The sequence below is a fragment of the Crocodylus porosus genome, unplaced genomic scaffold, assembly GCF_001723895.1.
Source record: "Crocodylus porosus isolate Cpor-Errol unplaced genomic scaffold, CroPor_comp1, whole genome shotgun sequence".
In the NCBI taxonomy this organism is placed as follows: Eukaryota; Metazoa; Chordata; order Crocodylia; family Crocodylidae; genus Crocodylus; species Crocodylus porosus.
In genome coordinates this window covers 6,543,848-6,550,147 of record NW_017728933.1, presented here as the reverse complement: position 1 = coordinate 6,550,147, position 6,300 = coordinate 6,543,848, and positions in this window count along the sequence as shown.

Below are 6,300 nucleotides of genomic sequence, written 5' to 3'. Positions count from 1 at the left end.
GCTGCCCCTATGGAGGAGGCAGCGGGCAGGGCCCTGGGGTGCCTCTGGCCTTGGAGCAGGCTAGCAGGGTGGTCTGGAGGTGGGAGAGGTGACCTGCCCGTGGAGCTGGGAGGCTCCTTTGGGTATAGAGAGGAGGGCTGGTCATGGTGTGCAGTAGGATTGTACAAAATAAGAGTTGGAAAGGATCTAGTCCAACCTCTTGCTCAAAGCAGTACTGGCCACAACTACATCATCCCCACTGAGGCTTTGTCTTAGTGGGGTCTTCAGTACCTTTAAGGATGGAGATCCCACCATCTTGCCATTCTCCTAGTGAGAGAGCCTTCCCCAGTATCCAACTTGTTCTGTCTTTGTCACCACCAAGGACAGTCCCATCCTTTTTTGGACCCCCCCACCCTCCACCCCACCCCAGAGAGTTGAAGGCAGCTATCCCTCCGTCTTTTTTGCAGACTACATAAGCCCATTTCCCCCGGCTATCCTCACAAGTCCTGCACCCCAGCTCCCAAACCTTTTTCATTGCCCTCCGCTGGACTCTGCCCATGGCACCCATGGGGTTGATCTAGCATCCCTGTCTGCTTTTAAAAAAAGAAACAAAAAACAGCACTTTACTTTAAACTTGGCACACTCCTGAACCAACCCCAGCTTGTGCCTGCAAGAGACATCATGTTAGTTGGGACCTATCTCCTCCAACATCTATAAATCAGGCACTTTAGTGGGGCTTTTTGGGCTCTAATAGCTGATTGAACTGGCTTTAGATTAACTACCCAAAAGTCCCGCTCTGTACAGATGCTGCAGAGCTGTGTTGAACTAATATGCTGCTGCTTCTTACAAAGCATGTTGCATGGTTGGGTTTTTTATTTGTTTTTGGGGGGAGGTTGTCTTTGGTTTTGGGTCATTTTGGTTTGTTTTGGGGTTTTTTTTGGGGGGGGAGATGTTAACATGTGTAAGCAGCCATTTGTGCCTAGAAGTATCTTGCCTGCAAGGGGGGGACTGTGACCTTCCAGTTTGCATATCGATGGAAGAGGTTCAGCAATGGGCACGGTGTAGCTATGCCTTTTTTGGGGATCCCAAAAGAGCCGGAGCTCTATCCCGACTCTTGCTGAATGTAATATTGGGCTTCCTAGCACAAGGGACCTGAAGGGATTGTGAAAGAGTTCTTCCTGTTAGTTGACTAATCTGTGCATGATCACTTCCAAGGCTATGTGGCAACCTTGCAAAGGGAATTTGCCATGCAAATGTATAGAGTTGTCTTGCCTTCACAGAGTTTTAAATAAAGCAGGGGTTTCTAAATGTTGGCCTGATTGATGGTTTGTTTCTGTAGCTTATTAGCCAGTCCAGGCAATAGTGGCCTTAGAGACTACAGAAGGTAGAAACCTGCCCTAAATACAAGGGAAGACATTTGGGGCCTTTTTGCCAACTACAGGTATATATTTTATTAAATGGGATATGGTCTTCTGAGAAGATGGATTGGGTTTCTCCAGAGAAGGAGGGGGCTAATGGAGACCCTGTCATCTGAAGCTGTCCACTGGGAGCATCTGCTTGATAGGATGGGAAGGGAGGAAATTAAATGGTGGGCCTATTGCTGCTGTATCAGTTGCCTTTCAAGATTCTGTGGCCTGCATTTGAGTATTCAAAAGACAGTCTCATACAAGTTAGTGAGGAGTTTGTCATGGAAGTTGTATGGTGAGTTTGTGCAGCTGAAGTCTTAATAATCAATGTCTGGAGGTAGGGTTGATCCTGCTGTGTATAGCTATCAGAATTGAGGCTGCAAGAAAAACAAGCAAATGAGGGTTTTCTTGACGGCAGAGATTTAAAGTGCTGATTCAAACGCTTTAATTTTAAAATTAAGCTTAGACTTTTGCCTGAATTTAAGGGTGGATTAATCTGTCAGCCTTGGTTACAGATCAGGCCAGCCTTTTGTTTTGTTTGGTTTTTGCTTTGGCTACCCCTTCAAATGTAAGAGATTTGTACCAGGACATGCATACTGGGGAGGTCTTGCATGTTTTACTGGGAGGGGGAAGCGTGGGGAGTTGAAACATTTCATTCCTAAAATATAACTAAAGAATTTATGCAGGTGACTAAATAGCAGTGTCACTTGGAAAGAGTTTGGTGTCTTCTGGATTAATCGGGTCTGTTTAGTATTCCCTTGCCTAACAAAGATGTTCCACTTTTTCTGAGAGGAACTAGACATTACTGTAAATGGAGTAATATGAAGGAGGGTGGGGAGGAGGAGGAGGAGGAGATGGGTATTATTTTCTCCGATAAGCTTGAAATTGTATTTCCCCTTTTTCCATTTCAAGTTTCACAATGATCCTAGTAGGCAGTACTACTACTGCAAGACCTCTCTCCCTGTACTGCAACAAAGAAAAATCAAAATTAATTGGACAGCTTTTCCAGAGCTCTTTATGTTGGCTCAAGCATTCCTGCCAAAAGAAAAATCTTTAAATCCTTGCCCAGGTTGTATAAGTGGTGTGAGCCACCTTAGACAGTGTAGCAATATAACCCTTTTGTGGTGGTTGACTTCTGTGTTAGGTTGGTTCCATTTTAAGTCCAAATCGGTTATTTTGATCTGTCATGAAAACTTTTATCCAAAAATAAAAGGGAAAAATATGTAGCCCTGGTCACAGCTTGTGGTAGTTCAGTGGTCTCAGTATATTTGGAGCACATGTTCTACTTGCTGCACTTGAACTGACATTTTGTCCATCTCTTTAAAGTTTTTTCTTTTTCGTGCAGTTGAATGTCGGTCACATCATTTGAAGCAGTTGAAGTATCCCTGGAGAGCAATTGGCATGGATGAACCCATGGTCAGCGTGTAGTCAGCAAAAGATTGTTTTGAAGTTTTTGCAAAACCCTCTTCTGATGCTAGATTCAGCTGACTGCTATATCAGAAGCTGCAGTCTTCTGAAGTGGAGGCATTCACACCTGGCAAACCTTTTTGGGGTTCTTCTGAGTTTGCTAGCATGCTGTGTCAATGAAATAACATGGGAGAGTGTGCAGTTTGGTTCCCGTCAACCTTACTAGTGTTGACCAAAACATTACTAGAAACTTTTTTTGGGTGCCAGCTTGCCATGCTACTTCTAAAATTCAAAAGCATTGTGGCTTAATGTACTAATCTCCCATCCAAAATGTGACTGGACAACGCGAGGAAGTATACTTTTTATGTTTTGGATCAGTGAGGAAGTGCTGACAAGCCTGTCATAAGTTAAACGGTGGTGTTGCTCAAGTTCTCTCTTTGTGTTTGCGAGTGGCTGGCTACACCCAGGCCCTTTTTCCAACTGATCTAAAACCACTGTCTTTCAGATCAGACAAAAATACTTCTTTGAATAGTTTCCTGGAGCTGGAATTAAGTGTTCAATTCAAAGAACCCCAGAGCACGTATCTGTCTTGGACTGCAAGCTCCCCCCCCTCCCCCCCCAAGGAGGAAGGAAATATGCAAGGGAGGAATTTCTTTTCTTTTTTTTTTTTTTAATCCTCTTTTTACCCAAGTTCAGACAATCATAGAAAGTTAGGGTTGGAAGGGACCTCAGGAGGTCACATCTAGTCCAACCCTCCCACCCCCAACTAGATCATCCTGGCCAAAGTTCAGTTCAAGTTTATTCTAAATATATAGTTTCAAGGTTGAAAGAAGCTGTGTTCTCTTCCTCGCTTTATCTAAGCAATGGTTATTCAGTATATGGTATTGTCAGCACCATGATGTTGACAATTGTCAAACTGACTAGCTCCTGCTCGTTTTGGGGCTTCTAGTAGTTGATTCCAGGTTTGCTATTGAACCTGGCATCCAGTGGAAATGCCTGACAGTGTGGGGAAGTAGCAGTCCTTTAAGTCGCTAGATTTTTGTGAGCATTAACGTGTCTAAAGTTGATTCCCTTTTGCTTTGTGTTGCGTTATGCAGAAATTGGAACGCAAATCCACTAGAATGGATAGTGGGGCTTGAAAGATGCTGCTCACTAAACTAATGGACAGACAAAGTTTATGTAAGCAATAGGCAGATACAGAGAGCTGGCTAGTCATGTAGTTAACAGAATGCACTTTGCAGCTGCATGATGCACCCCACTAATATGCGTAGCCCAGCAGATTTGATAAGACGGCTCGGATATTAGCCCATATAGTATCTGGTATTTTTGACCCTTGCAGGTAAAAATTACTTAATGATAGCGTCACAATAACAGCTGGCAGACAAAGTTCTTTGGGTTAATCTGATATCCTTTATTAGACCAACTGAAATAGTTGGAAAAATTCTTCTTTGCAATGAACCTTGTCTGCCTATGTCCTTAGACCAGCATGGCTACAACCAACACCCCTGAAAAAATGACAACTGCTAGCTTTTGTTAACAGTATAAATAGAAGAGCTGTGACAGGAGACACAAAGCATGGTTTGAGCGCACACTTTGCAGTGTGTACAAAACTCAGACATCTTGTCTAGTGTTACTCTGAACATTTTTTTTTTTTTCCCCCTTCGGAGTTGGGTCCAGTGGAACTTGTGATGATCTTAAACAAATGAATGCCACCAAGTAACACTTTTCTCTTGATCGTGTTGATCTTAATTTTCCAATTCTAGAAATAGCTTGACTTGCTCATCCATTTTTTTCCTCCTTAAGGCAAACTGATTAATGCTTACTCTTGCTTACAGTCATCCCTTGTGATCCTGGTAAAGCAGGGACTCAAACACTTGCTGTAATTGCAGATCAAGTACAGCTGAAGTTTAACGTGGGATGCTGTACAACCCTTGTGGAAATAATCAGGGGGTCTTTCCCATGCTCATAAAGGGAGTCTTTGTACCATCACAGTATATACAAAGTCCATTTTAAGGAGCAGCAGTAGCCTTACTAGCAAGAAGATACACCAGTCATAAGGTTGATAAACAATGGTAAAACTAATCCTGTGACTTCCTGGGCTCATCTTGTGACATCGTTTGGTTTAACCAGTGTTTAGGCCCTGCAGACTGGAGAAACCCTGGAGTTCCTGTGTGGCTAACAAAGTGCTCTGGGGAAAATCAAATCTAGGCTGGCTCTACTCTCCCTGCAAAGCAGGTTTTGCTAGATGTACAAAGTACTTGGAGATTGGGAGTGGGGAGGGTGGAAATCCTACTAGGATGATCACAGTAGGACACGGGTGGGCAAAATGTGACCCGGGTGCCGGATGCAGCCCGCCAGACTATTCTGTCTGACCCATGGGGCCCCCCAGAATTTAAGAAAATCAGTATTTTTGTGGCCCTGGCTGCCTGTCATGCAGCCCTCGATGGCTTGCGAAAACTCAGTAAGCAGCCCTCCACCTGAAATTGATTTTTGTGGTTAGCAGTCATCTTTTGTTTTAAAATGCAGCCTTTTGTTAGCTGCACTTGAGGGAGATGGTATTTCAAACTGTAGTTCTGTGACACCATATTGTAATGCTGGTGCAAATTAGCTCAACTTGTCTCGGCTCTCTTTGCTTTGATAATGTGAGGACTTCCTAGTCTTTGTCTGCTAAGGATGGGGGTCGGGGGAAGGTTGTTAATCCCTGTGATTCAGTGTGCCAGAGAATTCGCTTATCTAAACTGATCTTGTGGATCTTTGCTTCATAACGCATAGCTACATATGAGTTCTGCTTCTGTCCAGAGCTTTGGCTTTGCACACATGCATATTTCCACTTTTCAAACATTTGAGACAATGCAGCTCAAATGAGCCGTAGTAGATACCATCTGGTTTCTGGGCTACTGATTAAAGTGTAACTCTACCTCTTGCAGTGCAGTCCCTTAGCCATACACAGATGAAGAATCTTGCTCTTGCTAAAGAGCTTCTAATATAAAATGAGTTTAAAAAAGCCCTTTTTCTTTCTGGCACGCTGATTGGGGAACCTTTGGAGTATTATCCTCTGCCACCTAAGGGAAACGATAAGTAAATTATTGCTTGGGTGTGTGTTTTTTGGTGCATTTATGTCTGGACAGAGATTATAACAGCATCCTTTGAGCTCCTTTTTTCCTGGTCCATAGCTGAAAAATCTGCTCCTACTGTTGTCTTCAAGACCTTGCAATTAACTGTATACAGCTTTATGAAATTGGCTACCTGTCTGAGTTGAAATGACAGTGTGGAGCAGTTCAGGATAAACCTATATTTAACCGACTTAATGAGGAACCTAGGTAACATTTGGATTAAAACTTGACCACATCAGATGGATATGTGCTAGTCAGCTTGGCATTTTAACCACAATTGACCTTTTGGCAACACACTGTGCCAGTACTATGTTATGACGCTGGCTACATAAAGCTTTTAGATGACCACTTTATTCAGCAGCGTATGTTTAGCCTGCTCCTGAATGTTTTGTATG